We start from the raw sequence: 19,414 nt of genomic DNA, 5'->3' as shown, positions 1-19,414 counted from the left end.
TCCATAGAGAACAGGCTATGTGAGGACACAGTGAGAAGGTGTCCTCACATAGAGAGAGAGCTGGGAGTTAATAAAGGTTTTTGAAGTGGGGAGTGGTGTCATGACAAAGGGATTTTAGGAAATTTTAAAAAGTGGTGGTATACCAGATGGTAGAAATCAGCTTTCTCACATTCTAGGGTGATTGGTAATGGCTTGGAGGAGAGATGTCCAGCAGGGACCTTTTGAAGGAAGACCATCTGTACCTTTATAATAAGGGAGATGCCTGGAAGGCAGCAGGAGCTTCTCGGGACTCCTTTGCTTTTTGTTGTTGCCGGTATTTCCTAGGAAAGTTCTTCACCTTGGTGATAAAAACTGGTTCTGGTTTCCATTTTTTCCATACTTGTGAGCCGACCTCATAGTGTCCCCTTGAAGACACCAGCACCAGCCAGCTGTCCCCCCTCCTCAGAGATCTGAGTTTCAGCTTCGTGGGTCTCTCCTCTGAGTTCAGAGGCACCAGCAGTGACAAAGAGCCTCCAGCCTGGCTTCAGCTCAGCAGGGCCTCTCTTCTAAGCTTCTAGATCCAGATCACGCTGCCTCTTCCCTTAGTTCCCCTAGCCCTAGGAATGGTGGCTGCTGCTTGCAATTACATGTATTCACACTTTACCTGGATAGTCTTCCAATACCTGTTTAACCAGTTTCTTAAGTTAAATTCTTTCTGAAAAAAATAACTGGTGTGGCTTTTGTTTTGAGACAGGGTCTTGCTCTTGTTGCCCAGGTTGGAGTGAAGTGGCATGATCTCAGCTCTCTGCAACCTCTGCCTTCTGGACTCAAGCAGTCCTTCCACTTCTGCCTCCTGTGTAGCTGGGACTACAGGTTGCACCATCACGCCCGATTAATTTTTGTATGTTTTGTAGAAACAGGGTTTTGCCATGTTGCCCAGGCTGGTCTTGAACTCCTGGGCTCGAGCAATCCCCCCGTCTCAGCCTCCCAAAGTGCTGGGATTACAAGCATAAGCCACTGTGCCCAGCCTGTTTTCTTGATTAAACCCTTATTATTAGCATCACTTAGTTTTCTAGGGCTGCCGGACCAAGTACTGGGTTACTTAAACAGTAGAAATTTATTATGTAGCAGCTAGCTTGAAATTGTCAAGAGACATTGGAACCAGAGTGATTCCATCTTGAATAAGGGTTGAGAAAAAAGAGGATGAGACCTGCTGGGCTGCATTCCCAAGAGGTTACACATCCTTACAGGATGAGATAGAAGGTCAGCAGCACTGGTTTCACAAAGTAAGTCACAAAGACCCCGCTAATAAAACAGAATGTGGTAAAGAAGCCAGCCAAAGCTCACCAAAACCAAGATGGTGACAAAAATGACCTCTGGTTGTCCTCACTGCTCATTATATTATAATTATAATGCATTATCATGCTAAAAGACACCTACCACCACCATGACAGTTTACAAATGCCATGGTAATGTCTGGAAATTACCTTATATGGCCTAAAAAGGGGAGGAACCCTCAGCTCCAGGAACTCCCCACCCGTTCCCGGAAAACTTATGAATAATCCATCCCTTGTTTAGTATATAATCAAGAGATAACCATAAGTGTACTCAGTCAAGCAGCCCATGCCACTGCTTTGCCTATGGAGTGCCCATCATTTTATTCCTTTACTTTTTAATAAACTTGCTTTGACCTTATTCTGTTGGCTCACCCTTGAATTCCTTCCTGCACAAAGCCAAGAACCTATGTGGCCTCCCAGGCTGAACTCCAATTGTGAGGTCCACCCTGTGACAAAAATCACAGTATAGGCAGGGTTGATTCCTTCTGGGGGCTGTGAGGGAGGAATCTGTTTCAGGCCTCCATCTTTGGCTTATAAATGGCGATCTTCTTCCTGTGTCTCCATCTTCCATTTCTACCTGTCTCCAAATTTCCCCTTTTCATAAGGACACCAGTCATATTAGATTAGTGCTCACCCAAAAAACCTCACTTCATTCAACTAGATCACCTCTGGAAAGACCCTATGTCCAAATAAGATTACAGTTTTTGAGGTACTGGGGTTTAGGACTTTAACATATAAATATTGGGGAGTGAATGGGCATAATTCAATCCATGACAGCCACCTTCAGCACATAATGAACAGAAATTAGAGAAAACTGTGTTTAAATTAACCACTTCTAGGTCAGTGTACTTGGGCAAGTAGCTTAATCTCTCAAAGCCTCCATTTTAATCCTTTATAAAATGGATATGGTAATTCCTATTTCAAAGATTAGATAGTATTTTTTTAAATTCCAAATTCTTCTCTTTCTCCTTTTTTATTTTCCAGGAGAAGGTAGAACAGGTTGCTTCTCCTCTTCCCCTGCTCACTCTCTTATTCTTACTCTATTTAGATTAAAAAGAAAAAAAAGTTTGTTTGCTCATAACTTACTTTGAGCCTTGACTGACAAGGGCTGTATTGATCTCTGGAAATCCATACCTCCACTCCCAGCTCTGCAACCTCTCATTCTAATTTAAATGCTATCATCAGGGCTTCCTCCCTGCCTGCCTTTGCTCTGTAACTCATTTCTCTCTTCCCTTTGGCACAACCCAGGTGTGGGCTCTATTAGAAACACCTCTTTGCCAAGCAAATCCTGGCCAAGTTTCTCATTGCTAACTGCACTCCTGCCTCTCCATGGAGAGTGCTTTTCCACACACCACTTTGCTTAGAAAGCCTTGTTCCTGGAAGCTGACAAGCTGTGAGTTGCTTAAAATTTAGTGATTTAACTGTGAACAGCACAACTAAATATAGTCATGCAATATACAGTATTTGGAAACAGAAGAGCATTGTTTAAACAAGATTTTGAATAGTTCCCTCCTTAGGAATACAGTAAATGGCCTCAGCAAAATCTGTATTTTACATTTTGAAAAGAAATAGGATTTTTTCTCAAATTTTAATGTGAATAGGAGTTACCTGGGCATCTTGTTAAATGCAGATTCTGATTCAAAACTTCTGGGGTAGAGCAAAAGATTGGTCTGTGAATCTAAAATTTTCCCAGGTGATGCTGATCTATCTGCCCACCAACCACACTTTGAATAGCAGAGCTTCAGAGATCACAGGACAGAGCTTCTCAATCCTGATTACACATTAGAATCATCGGGAGTTCTTTTAACAAATATCAATGCTCGGTTTCCAACATCCAGAGGTTCTGATTTAATTAATCTGTGATCTGATTCTTACACTCAGGTTAGTGTCTTTTTTTAAAGTGATTCTAATGTGCAGCCCAGGTGGAGAATCATTGCTCTAGTCCATTGCTGTTTAACTTTAATATGTATAGAATAGCCTGGGGATCTTGTTAAAATGCATACCCTGATTCAATAGCTCTGGGCCAGAGCCCAAGATTCTGCATTTTTAAAATGCTTCTAGGTCATACTCAGGCTGCTGGTTAATGGACCACATTTTTGAATAGGAATGGTCTAATTCAGTATTTCTCAACCTTGACACTATTGACATTTGGGGCCAGATAATTCTTTGTTGTAGAGGGGCTGTTCTGTGCATGCCCTGGCCTCAACCCACTAGATGCCAGTAGTACCCTCCTACTACCACCACCACATGAGATAACCAACTATGTCTCCAGACATTGTCAGATATCCCCAGGGTGAGGGGTGCAAAATCACTACTATCACCACCAAAGTCACCTGCTGTGCTGGCTTGATTCATCCTTCTCATTTTACTGGAAATAGGTCCAAAAAGTCCAGTGTTACAATGTCTCCATCTTTAAAGATCTCAGAACCTCTAGGTATTTGAAAGCTGACAGATTACAAAGCTGACAGCTGCCTTAACAGGGTGTGGTAGATAGAAGAATGCACCCTCCACCCCCAGAGAGATATCTATATCCATGTTCTAATTTCCCAAACCTGTGAATGTGTTACTTTACATGGCAAAAGATGCTTTGCAGATATGACTAAGTAAAGGACCTTGAGATGGGAAAATTATTCTGGATTATCCAGATTGGCCCAAGGGTGCTCATAAGAGGGAGACAGGGTCTCTGAATAAGAGGAAGAGAAGTGACAAAGCAGAAGTCAGAGAACTAGTGATTAGAAGATGCGATACTGTTAGCTTTGAAGATGGTGGAAGGGGCCACAAGCCAAAGAATGCAGGCAGCTTCTAGAAGCTGAAAAGGTCAGGGAATGGATCCTCCCCTAGAGCCTCCAGAAGAAACACAGCCCTGATGACACATTGGTTATAGCCCAGTGAAACCCATTTCTGTAAGAGAACTGTAAGAGAATAAATTTATGTGTTAAGTCAATAAGTATGTGGTAAATTGCCACTGCAGCAATAAACTTACACATAGGGGAATGTGATAAGCAGATAAATGATCTTATGTTGTGGGGAAGGCAGAAGCAAGGTTGTACTTGGGTAGAATAGAACAGAGGGAATGGGAAGGTGATTAAGGCAACTGAACAGACCCTGAGTTGAAAGGGAGAACTGATAATGCTGTTTAAAGTTAAGAGTAATGAATGGAAAATTCAATGGGGACCAAGGCAGGACTAGTGGGAGCAGATGGGCAAGGTGGGAAGATTATGCGGGAGATCCTTGGCTGCATGTGTGGGGCCAGAGAGCATCAGTGTACTGCTTCTGTGTTGGGGCCCAACATGCTTGGACAGGGCTTTGTGGTCCTTGGTGTTTGCTGCCTCTTAGAATAATCTGAGGGGAGTGTAAAACTCCTGCTGCTCAGGCTGCACCCGTACCAACAAAGTCAGAATCTCTGAGGCCATAGTCATTTTTAAAACTTTGTGTGATTCTAATGTGAAGCCACATTTGAGAACCAGTGCTTAAGAAGGTAAACAGTGAGGGACAGACCAATAAATGCATTGAACTCGAATTAACTTGTTTCTGGAATAATGGTTCTTTGGCACTTTTGAGGTGGCTACCTTCTTGCAGAGAGTGATGAAGGTGGGAAACCTGGTACCACCTGATGTAGCTGCAGGTGCTGGAGTGAGGATGAGCACCAGGTTGTATGTAGTGGGGTCCAACTGTGTCCGGAATTAGTGGGTTCTTGGTCTCACTGACTTCAAAAATGAAGCCGTGGACTCTCGCGGTGAGTGTTACAGCTCTTAAGGTGGCGCGTCTGGAGTTTGTTCCTTTTGATGTTCGGATGTGTTTGGAGTTTCTTCCTTCTGGTGGGTTCGTGGTCTCGCTGGCTCAGGAGTGAAGCTGCAGACCTTCACGGTAAGCGTTACAGCTCTTAAGGCGGCGCGTCTAGAGTTGTTTGTTCCTCCCGGTGGGCTGGTGGTCTCGCTGGCTTCAGGAGTGAAGCTGCAGACCTTTGTGGTGAGTGTTATAGCTCATAAAAGCAGTGTGGACCCAAAGAGTAAGCAGTAGCAAGATTTATTGCAAAGAGCGAACGAACAAAGCTTCTACAGGGTGGAAGTGGACCCGAGCGGGTTGCCACTGCTGGCTGGGGCAGCCTGCTTTTATTCTCTTATCTGGCGCCACCCACGTCCTGCTGGTTGGTAGAGCCAAGTGGTCTGTTTTGACAGGGTGCTGATTGGTGCATTTACAATCCCTGAGCTAGACAAAGGTTCTCCATGTACCCATCAGATCAGTTAGATACAGAGTATGGACACAAAGGTTCTCCCAGGCCCCATGAGAGCAGCTAGATACAGAGTGTCAATTGGTGCACTCACAAACCCTGAGCTAGACACAGGGTGCTGATTGGTGTATTTACAAACCTTGAGCTAGACATGAAGGTTCTCCAAGGCCCCACCAGAGCAGCTAGATACAGAGTGTCGATTGGTGCATTCACAGACCCTGAGCTAGACACAGGGTGCTGATTGGTGTATTTACAATCCCAGAGCTAGACATAAAGGTTCTCCACATCTCCACCAGACTCAGGAGCCCAGCTGGCTTCACCCAGTGGATCCTGCACCGGGGCTGCAGGTGGAGCTGCCTGCCATTCCCGTGCCGTGTGCTCGCACTTGGGTGGTCGATGGGACTGGGCGCCATAGAGCAGGGGGTGGCGCTCGTCGGGGAGGCTCGGGCCGCACAGGAGCCCATGGAGGGGGTGGGAGGCTCAGGCATGGTGGGCTGCAGGTCCCGAGCCCTGCCCCGTGGGAAGGCAGCTAAGGCCTGTTGAGAAATGGAGCGCAGCGCCGGTAGGCTGGCACTGCTGGGGGACCCAGTACACCCTCCGCAGCTGCTGGCCCGGGTGCTAAGTCCCTCATTGCCCAGGGCCGGCAGGGCCAGCCGGCTGCTCTGAGTGCAGGGCCTGCCAAGCCCACGCCCACCCGGAACTCCAGCTGGCCCACAAGCACCGCGGGCAGCCCCAGTTCCCACTCGCGCCTCTCCCTCCCCACCTCCCTGCAAGCTGAGGGAGCCGGCTCCCACCCTGGCCAGCCCAGAAAGGGACTCCCACAGTGCAGCGGTGGGCTGAAGGGCTCCTCAAGTGCTGCCAAAGTGGGAGCCCAGGCAGAGGAGGCGCCGAGAGTGAGGGAGGGGCTGTGAGGACTGCCAGCACGCTGTCACCTCTCACAACCACAAGGCAGGCGGCCCCTCAGCAGTAGGGCAGGGGAATGGGGAAGAGAAGATGGGAATATTGGAGGCCAGGGCTGAGAATGAGGCTACTTATCTAAATCTTGTCACCCAGAAAAATGTGAGGAATTCATACATGTGCTGGACTGAGGTCAACATCAAGGAAGAAGGGGGAAAGTCTCCAGAAAGCCATGAACTACCATATCCTTTATTTGATTAACTTTCACTGGTAGTTCAGGGTGTATCTTAGATATGCCTCTTTCAGGAAGCCTTTTCTAACCTGCAAGCCTGAGTTAGATCCTCCCTTTTGAAGTCTTTTCAAATAGCCTGAACTCTATTCACTAGATGCCAGTAGCACTCCCCAATTTGCGACAACCAAAGATGTCTCCACTCTTTGTCAGGTGTTTCCTGGGGACAAGATCGCTCCCGGTTGAGAACCACTGGTCTAGAGTAATATAACATGTGCACATCAGACATGGTCAGTTCTGTGGAGTCGAGTGAGGGTTCCTTCTTGTTGCCTCAGGACCTTATTTTTCTTTCATTCTCTTTCTCCAACTCAGACACTCGCTTGGGGGTTGGGTAACGATGTGGCTTCTACAGAAGCAGTGATTATGCTGCCTTTTTTTTTTTTTTAAGTCATATTCTCAGTCCTGTAGAACTGGGACTCTTTCCATGGCTTATTCCATGCAGGAAAAATGCCTCCTTCCTGAGTGGGAGCCCCTCCCTGAGCTGCTCCACAGCTCCTGTGAAATCTTGAGGACCTGGGGAGTAGCTGGGACCCTTCAGAGAGGGTTGGTTTGCTTAGTGGTGGGATGGTTCTGAGAAACCATCTCGTAGCTGGTACAAGTGCCAAATAAGAGACTTCTTCTGAATCTCCACATATTAACCCTTTTATTTTGTGCTTGGAAAATATGTGCTGAGCTAACCACACAACAATAGCTCCAGAAAGGCCAATGAGTGATGTTTCTCAAGACAGATTTAATCGAATGCTGCACATAATTCGAAGTCTCAAAATGAATTCCCTCTGCTTTCCAATCTATGGGAGCATGACAAATAAAGCCAAGAGAGGAACTCAGAGCGGGTGAATGTATGTCATCCCCTAACAATGCTGGGAGAATGTTTGGAAATCCTCCCTTCAGGGTTCAAGTTGGGATGCATTAAAGGTTGGTTTCTCTCCCTATATCCCTTCCTGAATCTCCCAGAATATCTGCCATGCCTAGAAAAACCTTCTTTAGTTCATTGTGAAAAAGAAAGGCAGCTCATCTAAGAAAACATTGCCTCTTCTGTGTTTAGGGTACTCAGCATCTCACTTTTCACTATGCCTTATGATGAAATACTCATTATAACATGAAAGGGGCCACAGTTTGAAAGTAGGAAACATGGAAGGGGCTGGTGGTCCCTAGGAAGGTGATGAAAGTGAATAAATGTGCACTTGATCCTGTCATCATTGAACATTTATGGGGCTTCCACCATGTTCCAGACTCTGTGCTAAGTACAGGAGATGTAGGTAAAAAAGATAAAGTTTGGAACTACCGGTTGGTAGAAGGAGACAAAAAGGTAAATAGCTGACTGCCAGCTAGAGTGAGAAGCTTAATGACAAGTAAGGGGTGCTGTGGGAACACATAGGGGTAACCTCAGTGAGATGGGGTCAGGGAGCGTGTCCCAAAGGAAGTATCTTATAAGCAGATGAAAGCTATCCAGGTGAAGGACCTGGATGATGGGATGGGTAGGAATGGGAATTTCTGGCTAAGGGCAATTTAGAAACCCAGAGGGAATAGAGAAGCCATGAACAGGAAGCAGTTTAGTCTGGCTGGAGTAGACAAGGTCAAGTGGGATGTGCATGGCGGAATCCATGTAAGGAAGGTGGCTGTTTTGTTTCATGAAGACCAGGAGCCAGCTTGAAGCCAGGTCTGGGGACACAGATATCCCCACCATTGAAGCCCACCTTAGCCTCTGCAAGAAATCCCCTGGGCTTTCTGCTGGCTCCAAATCCCGGGATCAGTAAGAAGATCCAAATCAGGATCAGTAAGAAGCTAAGCAGCCTAGAGTGAGGTTTTGTGTCTTGGCAGGTGGCGGAGTTGAATTTCCTGAACTCTCTGTGTGGGCATAGATGTGTTTAGTCACACTGTGGCTTGAGGGCTGATTTGAACCTACCTCAAGCAGGTGCTCTGAGGGAATAGTTAGGTGGGGTTGGCAGGATAACTCATTTTATTAAACAAAAAAAAAGGCCAGGGGTGGGGCTTCTTCCTATCAAAACAGGGGAAGGATTGAATAAATTATCGATGCTAATTAGAGATAGGCAATGACAAATCTGGAGTTTCTGCCAACCATCAGCATATAAGTGGATAGTGCCAGCCTAAAGGTGCAGACTCAGGATGCCCCACCTTGATGCCAGGTGTCACCAGCTCTTCTCCAGCGTGGCTGAGCCCATGATCTCACCAGGCCCCTGAAGAGATCCCCACTCGGCACTCTAAGGTCAGACCGGGCCACCTTCCTGAGGTGCGCCTGCTCCTGCACAACTGGGTCTCACACAGGCCTGCTCTCCATTCCTGAGGATCCCGCCTGTCATCCACTGCACCGGACTCCTAATAGAATTCCACCAAATTTCAGAGCCAGATGGAGCTTGTGGAGTGTATTATTCAAGTTCTTCATTTAACAGCTGAGGAAACACAATTTACAGCTGAGAGCATTGGTAGAAGCCATTATCTGCTATGCGGGCTGAGTCACGGAGGAAGCCAGGCAGCGGCAAGAGAGGCCATGAAGCAGAGAGATGCTCAGAAAGGAGCAGAGAAGAGCGATTGTGAAAGACGATCCCCAGGTTGCCTGGATCCATTTGCTTTTCTTTTTGTTTTTGCTTTTTTTTTTTGATACAGGGTCTCACTCTGTCACCCAGGCTGGAGTGCAATGGTGTTAACTATAGCTCAATGCAGCCTTGACTTCCCAGGCTTAAGCCATCCTCTTGCCTCAGCCTTCAGAGTAGCTGGGACTACATGTGCATGCCATCACACCCAGCTAATTTTGTTTATTTTTTGTAGAGACAGGGTCTCACTATGTTGCCCAGGCTCATCTCAAACTCCCGGGCTGAAGTCATCCTCCCACCTCAGCCTCCCAAGGTGCTGGGATTACAGGGGATCTATTTCTTTTTGAGGTCCAGCTGCATCCTTGAACTCAGGCTCCATCAGACTCCCCTCTACCCTAATTACAAATTCCCTTTTTTGCTTATGGTAGCTAAAGTCAGTTGCTGTTACTTGTATACCAGTTACTTAACAGATAGAATGAATCAGAATTCAGGCATGTAAAGACGCCTGTAAGAGAAAGGGTGGCTCTCAAGCTGAAACTGTGAGCATTGGTGCATTAGTTTCCGTTGGCTGCTGTAAAAAATGACCACAAATGGGGTGGTTAAAGCAATGGATGTTTACTCTTTCACAGTTCTGGAGGCCAGAAGTCTGCAATCCGTATCACCGGGCCTGAATCAGGATGTCACAGGGCTGTGCTCACTCCAGGTCATTCTCCTTTCAAAGCTTGAGGGGGACCAGCCTGACCAACATGGAGAAACCTCGTGTCTACTAAAAATACAAAATTAGCTGGGCATGGTGGTGCATGCCTGTAATCCCAGCTACTCAAGAGGCTGAGGCAGGAGAATTGCCTGAACCTGGGAGGCAGAGGTTGTGGTGAGCTGAGATCGTGCCATTGCACTCCAGCCTGGGCAACAAGAGTGAAACTGTCAAAAAAAAAAAAAAGAAGAAGCTCGAGGGGGCAATTTGTTCCTTGCCCCTTCCAGCCTCTGGTGGCTGCTGCCATCCCTTTGCTTGTGACTGTATCACTCTAATCTCTGCCTCTGTGATCATGCTGCCTTTTCATCTTCTGTCTGTGGCTCTAATAAAAAAGGATTTAATCAAGAAAACACGCCAGGCACAGTGGCTTACACTTGTAATCCCAGCACTTTGGGAGGCTGAGACAGGGGAATTGCTTGAGCCCAGGAATTCAAGATCAGCCTGGGCAACATGGCGAAACCCAGGCATGGTGGTGCAACCTGTAGTCCCAGCTACATGGGAGGCAGAAGTGGGAGGACTACTTGAGCCCAGAAGGCAGAGGTTGCAGTGAGCTGAGATTATGCCAATTCACTCCAACCTTGGCAACAAGAGCAATACCCTGTCTCAAAACAAAATAAAACAAAACAAAAGCCACACTAGTTATTTTTTCAGAAATAACTTAAGAAACTGGTTAAACAGGTATTGGAAGACTGTCCAGGTAAAGTGTGAAAACGTAATTGCAAGAAGCAGCCACCATTCCTAGGGCTAGGGGAACTAAGGGAAGAGGCAGCGTGATCTGGATCTAGAAGCTTAGAAGAGAGGCCCTGCTGAGCTGAAGCCAGGCTAGGGGCTCTTTTGTCACTGCTGGTGCCTCTGAACTCAGAGGAGGGACTTACAAAGCTGAAACTCAGATCTCTGAGGAGGGGGACAGCTGGCTGGTGCTGGTGTCTCCAAGGGAACACTATGAGGTCGGCTCACAAGTATGGAAAAAATGGAAACCAGAACCAGTTTTCATCAACAAGGTGAAGAACTTTCCTAGGCAATACCGGCAACAACAAAAAGCAAAGCAGTTCCGAGAAGCTCCTGCTGCCTTCCAGGCATCTCCCTTATTATAAAGGTACAGATGGTCTTCCTTCAAAAGGTCCCTGCTGGACATCTCTCCTCCAAGCCATTACCAATCACCCTAGAATGTGAGAAAGCTGATTTCTACCATCTGATACACCACCACTTTTTAAAATTTCCTCCCCTTCTGTCTTAGGGGGACGCTTGTGTTGCATTTAGGACCACATGGATAATCCAGGATAATCTTCCCATCCATCTCAAGGTCTTTGATGTAATCACACCTGCAAAGACCTTTTTTTGGTCCAACAAGGTAACATTCACAGGTTCTAGGATAAGAATGTAGACATATTTTGGGGGGCCATTATTCAGGCTACCGCTATTGAGATATTTAAAAAGCAAAGTTTCAATTAAAAAGTGAGTTAGCTGTTAGTGGAAGAATAAAAAAGTTAGAACCAATAAGTGGGTCAAATAAAAGGCATCCAGAACTAAAGAACACAAGGATTTGGCTCTCAAAGTTAGTAGATCCCATTGGAAGAGGTGGGTTCATCAGGTTATCATGATCCACCAGCCACGATCAGTCAGCCAGCATCTCTTGTTCTGATTCATGAAAATTTCTGATGATTTGGCTGCTTATATAGATTCGCTTACAGTGACATAATATGCTGATCTGTACATCAAAGTATCTGGTTTATTAAATCATTTTATTATTACGAATTTAGAAATCAAAATTCTGGTTTTCTGTTCATTCATTTCTACAAGTTTGGGTGACAAGTATTAGGATCTGAGATGAGGAGGACTAGGATCTGAGATGAGGACTGTCCATCCTACAAGTTCAGAAATATAATTTTCTGGCACACTAATAGTGAATCCATTCACTGTTGAAGGGGGAAGTCAAACTGAGTTTTATTCTCTTGGTCATGATTCCAAATTCCTAATGAAGATGTCTAATGGGCCAAACTCAAACCAATTTCCCATCCTGGAACAATCAACTGTGGCTAGGGAATGATAGGGAATGAGGCCCCTTTGAATGTACTTTTATTTAAGATTTATTTGGGAGGGATGGGCCAGTTTCCTTACAAGTTGGAGAATATGGCAAGCAAATCTGCAGTCTGTGTTATAATTGAACTTTCAGAAGGCATTCGACTTCCAAGTGTCACTCATACCTCTACTAAATCTTCTTCATAATCTTGTATTTGTGTGTGTCTTCAGGACTCATAAAACGGTAACTTAAAACTATAGTTGCTCCTCCTTTCAACATATTCTTCTTGCTTCTACTAAATTAATCTTTTTTTTTTTTTTTTTTGAGACTGAGCGAGTCTTGCTCTTGCCGCCCAGGCTGGAGTGCAATGACACGATCTCGGCTCACTGCAACCTCCTTGGGGGTCCTCCTGGGCTCCAGCAATTCTCCTGCCCCAGCCTCCTGAATAGCTGGGATTACAGACGCGCGCCACCACCACCACGCCCAGCTAAGTTTTGTATTTTTAGTAGAGACAAGGTTTCACCACGTTGGCCAGGCTGGTCTTGAACTCCTGACCTTGTGATCTGCCCATCTTGGCCTCCCAAAGCGCTGGGATTACAGGCATGAGCCACTGTGCCTGGCACTAAATTAATCTTTATAAAATATCTTTGATTTATAATATATGATGACTATGACTTATATACCATCTCTATGTTTTCTTTTCTTTTTTTTTTTTTTGAGACAGAGTCTTGCTCTGTCGCCCAGGCTGGAGTGCAGTGGTGTGATCTCGGCTCACTGCAAGCTCCACCTCCCGGGTTCATGCCATTCTTCTGCCTCAGCCTCCTGAGTAGCTGGGACTACAGGCACCTGCCACCACACCCGGCTAATTTTGTTTTTGTATTTTTAGTAGAGACGGGGTTTCACCGTGTTAGCCAGGATGGTCTCCATCTCCTGACCTCATGATCCACCTGCCTCAGGCTCCCAAAGTGCTGGGATTACAGGTGTGAACTACCACACCCAGCCTACCATCTCTATGTTTTCAGTCCTATATATGTATCTCTTGTATTTCATTATTTAATATTTTTTCTTTAAATTGATTCACTATATAATCAAGTATATTAATTTAAAAAATAAGCTCTCTATCATAAATGGAAAACTGATATTATTTTTCTTTTTTTCTTTTGAGATGGGGTCTCACTCCGTCGCCCAGGCTGGAGTGTGTGCCACCACACCCAGCTAATTTTTGTATTTTTAGGAGAGACAGGGTTTCACCATGTTGGCCAGGCTGGTCTCGAACTCCTCGCCTCAAATGATCCATCTGCCTCAGCCTCCCAAATTGCTAGGATTACAGGCATGAAGCATCGTGCCTGGTTCACTTTTTAAAAATAGAAAGTAATCAAACAAATAAATATAGCAGGATGTTAGAATGAGGTTTCCAACCACATTTTTGACTGAGGCTTCAATACAGTAGGTATATTACCAAAGTTTGTGTGAGACAGGCTCCTCACATGTGAATTTACGAAGGAATTTGTGCAGAGCTTGTTCTATGATTTTTGGATATCTTAACTCAATCAAAGATATTTAAAATAAGTCAGAATGTGAAGAGAGAGGAGGATTTGTGGAAGACCTTTTAGGAGGGACCTGGTGCTATGCTAGAGACCCAAGAAAGTGGGTACTGCCTTCTCCTTAAACGTAGTGCAATAATAAAAACAAACAAAAAAAGAAACCTAGTGCAAGAAGCTTCCTTGGAACTACAAGGAGAGCTATGGAAGGTGCTCTCTGCACTTAGGGGATATAGGGCAATGGCTCCTGACTCCCACCCAAGAAAATATAGAAGTGACTGTGTTAGTCTTGACCTGCCGTCCTAATTGAGTGACCTGGAGGAATTCTTGCTTTCTTCTAGCAAGAAGAATCCAGAGGGGAATGCTGTTTTTTAGAGGCTTTGAAAGAAGTTATCAATGACCACTTGGACTAGACATTATTAGGTACCCTGCACCATGGAATGATGGAAATCTCCATGAAAGTGCCCAGGCAGGGAGCCACGTTCGACTTTCTGCTTGACCCAGAGAGCTCTCAGCCACTAGCCAGCAAGTACTGTCCTTTGACCTATACCTCTCGTCCCTCTAGCCTGCCCCTTTCTGTCCCTGAAAGAAGTAAAACTTCAGCTAACAAGTGAAGGAGGAAGTGAGTGGGGAGAGCAGAAACCAACCACACTCCCTTTCTGGAAAACAGGCAGCCATCAAGTAGAAGCCTTGCCTAGGGAACAGGAAGAAAATGGAAGAGTTGACTAATATCTAGGACTTGATATTCAAACTACCAAATTAAGACTGAGTTTGCACATAAAAGTCTGTAAGACTGTCTTTTATCTAAGCATTAGTAAAAAAAAAATACACACACATATATGTATATGTATATATATATACACACACACATATATATATATATATATATATATATATATACCAGGCTTGCTAGGTTATTTTCCAGTGGTAGAAAGAAAGCTTTCCCCACTGGATAAAGTTTAGAGGTGAGACAGGAAACAGAAAACAAAGTTGGATTTTGATTGTGTCACAGTCACACTTGTTCAATGTACTGCTTCTATAAACATCATGAAAACAAAAAAGTTATGCTTTTAAAAGGTAAAATTTTTAAAACCATGACAATCAAGTAATAAATATTTATAAGATGCATGCAAAAAATAGCTGCATGATTTAAACATGTGAAGAACTCCTTGATCTAGGCTTAAGATTGACCAGTTGGGTGAGTGATGCTGGCATTAAACCTAGATGCTTCCTTAGTTCAGGATGAGTGGTGCCCCTGCTTGGTGTTGTGATACAGATGGAGCACCTTGGCAGTCCACTGCCATTTGGATGCAATCTTAACATGGAATGATAGCCCAACTAGACTACCAGGGGTGAGACGATGGGAGCAGTCATTCTTACCATCCCTACTTCCAAAAAGTCATACTGAGGCCGAGTGCGGTGGCTCATGCCTGTAATCCCAGCACTTTGGGAGGCCGAGGTGGGTGGATCACTTGAGGTCAGGAATTCAAGACCAGCCTGGCCAACATGGTGAAACCCCGTCTCTACTAAAAATACAAATATTAGCCGGGTGTGGTGGCGGGCGCCTCTAGTCCGTTACTTGGGAGGCTGAGGCAGGAGAATTGCTTGAACCCAGGAGTCGGAGGTTGCAGTGAGCTGAGATCGTGCCACTGCACTCCAGCTTGGGTGACACAGCAAGACTCTGTCTCCAAAAAAATAAATAAATAAAAGTCATGCTGAAATGTTCAGTATATGAACGTCTGAAACATTCATGACAGAGTCTGTTAATTTATATGGTCTGTGTAACCATGTTTCTACCTACTGTGCCCAATGTATTTTTTCTGTAATACACATTAAAATAAATAATTATTGAGTCAAAAAAAGGTTCAGCAATATGTGTCTGACATCATCCTGCATATTATACTCTCCCAGAATCCTCAGGCCTTGTTTTACCTAGCAGATGCTGTCTCTCACTGAGCTCAGCCCACTGCCTCTTTGGAGGATAAAGCCTCTATGGTTTTCCATTCTTGTCATGTTCTCTGGGTTCCAATCCTCTGAACAGATTCAAATCTGCTCTTCCTTCAGGATTTCTCTATATCTCCTTGCAGTTTTTTTTTTTTTTTTGGAGATATAGTCTCACTCTGTTGCCCAGGCCAGAGTGAAGTGGCGTGATATCGGCTCACTGCAGCCTCCACCTCCCAGATTCAAGGGATTCTCATGCCTCAGCCTCCTGAGTAAGTTGGGACCACAGGTGCCCATCACCATGCCTGGCTAATTTTTGTATTTTTAATAGAGACGGGGTTTCACTATGTTGGCCAGGCTGGTCTCAAACTCCTGACCTCAGGTGATCCACCCACCTCGGCCTCCCAAAGTGCTGGGATTATAGGTGTGAGCCACTGCACTTGGCCTCCTTTCAGTTTTATCAATTTTTGCTTTACATAGTTTGCAGCTCTGTTGTTTGGTACAAGCACATGTAGGATTGCTACATGTTACTGGTAGATTGACTCTTTTATTACAGTGTCCTTCTCTGGTAATTTTCTTTGTTCTGAAGTCTACTTTATTAATATTGTTAATATTAAGTCTATGTGATTGATATGACCATTTCTGCTTTCCTTTGATTAATGTTTGCATGAGATATCTTTTTCCATCCTTTTTACTTTCAACCTGCCTATATCATTATATTTAAAGCAAGTTTTTTGCACAGAGCATTTAGTTGGATCATGTTTTTAAAACCAATCTACCAATCTCTTTTAGTTGATGAATTTAGACCATTTGCATTTAATGTAATTGTTCTTCTGTTAGGGTCTAATTCTTCATTTTTATTTACTTATTGTTAATGAACATAAGCTTTATTACATCAAATAATAAATACATATAAATATGCAAACAGTTTTAGTCATTTTGAAAAATGTTTTGATGAACTTACAGTAAACAAAGAACTAAAATCTACATACAATATTAGTAAAAAATAAGTTTAGTTGGTTACTCTTTATTCTATATTTATAACTTGTGCATCTTTAATTTCAAGCACTGATAGTGATGCAATGCTTAAGCAGAAAAGAAGTTATAGAGAATGTATACTGTATGGCAAACCAGGGACTGGCTACTAAGTAAAGAGTGCTGTCAGTATTCATCAAAAATAAAATTCATAGAGGTGTATTACTTTATGGAATGGAACAAAAAACAATTTAGGTGCATGAATGTATTCAAAAGAGAAGATTAAAGTGCAACACTGGTATCTTGGAGGCAAGCAACAGTTTGCTGTAAGATAGAAAACTTTTACCTGCATCTTTTAAACCAATGCTTTAAAAAATCTGAGTAGCTCTAACTACTTAAAATGCAAATCCTAATCAACTGTAAGATCTTTGCTAGTTTCAGAGCCTACTGAACCACGGGAAAGAAACCAGGAAGAAAAACCAAATGATTACCATTTTGAAAACATGTTTCATCTGGACAGGGAAGATGAACTGTAACTGCCTATCTTGTAAAAAGATGGAATACCTCGCAAAACTATGAAGGTGGTTAGAATCTGGCATTCCATTCTGTTTTAGCCAAGCACTCCCAAACTAGTCCTTTAGCATGAATCATAATTTGTTTTAGTCTCTTCATTGTGCCCTTGCTCCCTGTATAGGTGGATCTGATCAATCCCTCAGCTCTTGGATGATAGCCAGCAGTTTAGCACATTTGCTTTAGGGTCACTTGGCTGTTTCCAGTTCCCTGGGTATAGCCTAGGGATGGTGGCCCATAGTCACTCAGCAGCTGGTGGTACTGTGAGAATAATACCATATGGGTAGAAGGTGACATAAAAGGTGACAAGCTCTCAGCTGAGTTGAGGGAGGTGGTAGGCATTTTCAAGGTCAAGTTTAGTTTGGATGACATTCTTTCACCTCCATTCCCAGTAGCAGATTTATATACATATATATATAAACACACACACACACACATATATATAAACATACACACACACACACACACACATACATACACACACATACTGGTGCTGAAAACTGTGGCTGTCTTCCAGAAGCCCAGATAATTTTGGGCTTTGGGGTTAGAGGCTAAAAACCCTAGATATGATCAAGAGTGATCTGTTCCCTGTTGTGCACACAGCATATCAGGACGCTTTGGCTTGTAGCTTCCTAATACACATTCTTATCCATCTGTCCTCCAGGAAAGATACAATAGGACAGACAGACACACAGAGGTACACGCGCACACACACACACACACACACTCCAACATATTTGAACAAGGCTAATAGGAAAATGAAATGAATTGAATATAGGAAAGGGTACAAAAATAATTTATTAGAAGGAATGGTGTGGGACAAAGCTAGCATTTATTGATCACCCACTGTGTGTCAGATATTCCATTATCTTATTTAATTATTTTCTTTTTTCATGGACAAATAAAAATTGTATACATTTATGGTATAAAACATATTTTGAAGTGTGTACATTGTGAAAAGGCTAAGTCAACTAATTAACCTACATGTTACCTCACGTACTTATCTTTTATTTGTGGTGAGAACACTTAAAATCTACCCTATTAGCATTTTTCAAGTATACAATACATTGGTCTTAAATTTAGTCACCATGTTGTAAAATAGACCTCAAATCATTTAATTTTTCAAGTTGGTATTATTACTCTCCTTTTACAAATAAGTAAACTGAGGCTCAGGGAGATTAAATAGTTTGTCTAATGTCACATCTAATAACTGGCAGAGCCCAAATTCAAACTTTAATTTGTTGGATTTGAAAATCTTTGGCTTTGCTGTCTGTCTCTCATGGAAGAAGGTGGAGCTTGGGAAATTGGCATTAGGAGATTAGGTAATAGAGATGGTTGGTTAAGTCCATGAGGTGGCCACAGAGGATGGATGTGGCTGGATTTCACTGTCTTCTTCCACCCCTCCTATTCTCATAGTTGTGATATACATTGCCTCAGAGTTGCAGGTTTCTTTCTTCCCAGGATGAACTTTAAAAAAAATTTAATTAACAAAAAATACTTTTAATAACCAAATAGTTAGTTATAGGGTAGCATGTGATATTTTGATCTATGTTTTATACGCATTTGAGAAAGATTAATCAAGCTAATTAATATATCTACCTCACCAATTTATAATTTTTTGTTGGGAGATTAATAGTGAAGAGACAATGAAACAATAGTTAAAAATCTATTCTTTTAGCAATTTTGAAACATATGATACATTATTATTAACTGTGGTCACCTATCATACAGTGCAATATGTCACTAAAACTTATCCCTCCAGTCTAACGAAAACTTGGTACTTTTTGGTGATTAACATTGTCCCTTTCCTTATCCCTTCTCCTGCCCCAGCCTCTGATAACCACCTTCTACTCTTTGTTTCTATGAGATTGACTTTTTTTGATTTTACATGTAAGTGAAATCACAGTATTTTGCCTTTCTGTGCCTGGCTCATTTCACTTAACATAAATTCCTCCAGTTCCAGCTATGTTAAGAAAAGAATTTCCTTCTTTTTGAAGGTTGTATAGTATTCCATTGTGTATATATGCCACCATTTCTGTATCCATTCATCCTTTGATGGATACTTAGTTTGAATCCATATCTTGGCTATTGTGAATAATGTTGAAATGAATATGGTAGTGCAGGTATCTCTTAGACATACTAATTTCAAATTTCAATTTCTTTGGAAACAGGATGACTGGATCGTACTGTCATTCTATTTTTAGGTGTTTTTTGTTGTTGTTGTTGTTTGTTTGTTTTTTTGTTTTGTTTTGTTTTGAGACGGAATTTCACTGTTGTCGCCCAGGATGGAATGCAACGGTGCGATCCCAGCTCACTGCAATCTGTGCC

General features: G+C 43.4%; 1 protein-coding gene and 1 pseudogene across 3 annotated transcripts in view; both read right to left on the bottom strand.

The window, feature by feature from the left end:
• FSTL1 (follistatin like 1) overlaps window positions 1-19,414 on the bottom strand; it is a 165,608-nt gene that overhangs the window by 71,003 nt on the left and 75,191 nt on the right. The gene's annotated exons all lie outside the window — the stretch shown is intronic.
• On the bottom strand, window positions 17,102-17,458 carry LOC116466892 (cyclin-dependent kinase 2-associated protein 1-like; annotated as a pseudogene).

This window comes from Hylobates moloch, unplaced genomic scaffold (genome assembly GCF_009828535.3).
Source record: "Hylobates moloch isolate HMO894 unplaced genomic scaffold, HMol_V3 SCAFFOLD_4, whole genome shotgun sequence".
Lineage (NCBI taxonomy): Eukaryota > Metazoa > Chordata > Mammalia > Primates > Hylobatidae > Hylobates > Hylobates moloch.
This window is presented reverse-complemented; position numbering and strand designations above follow the sequence as displayed.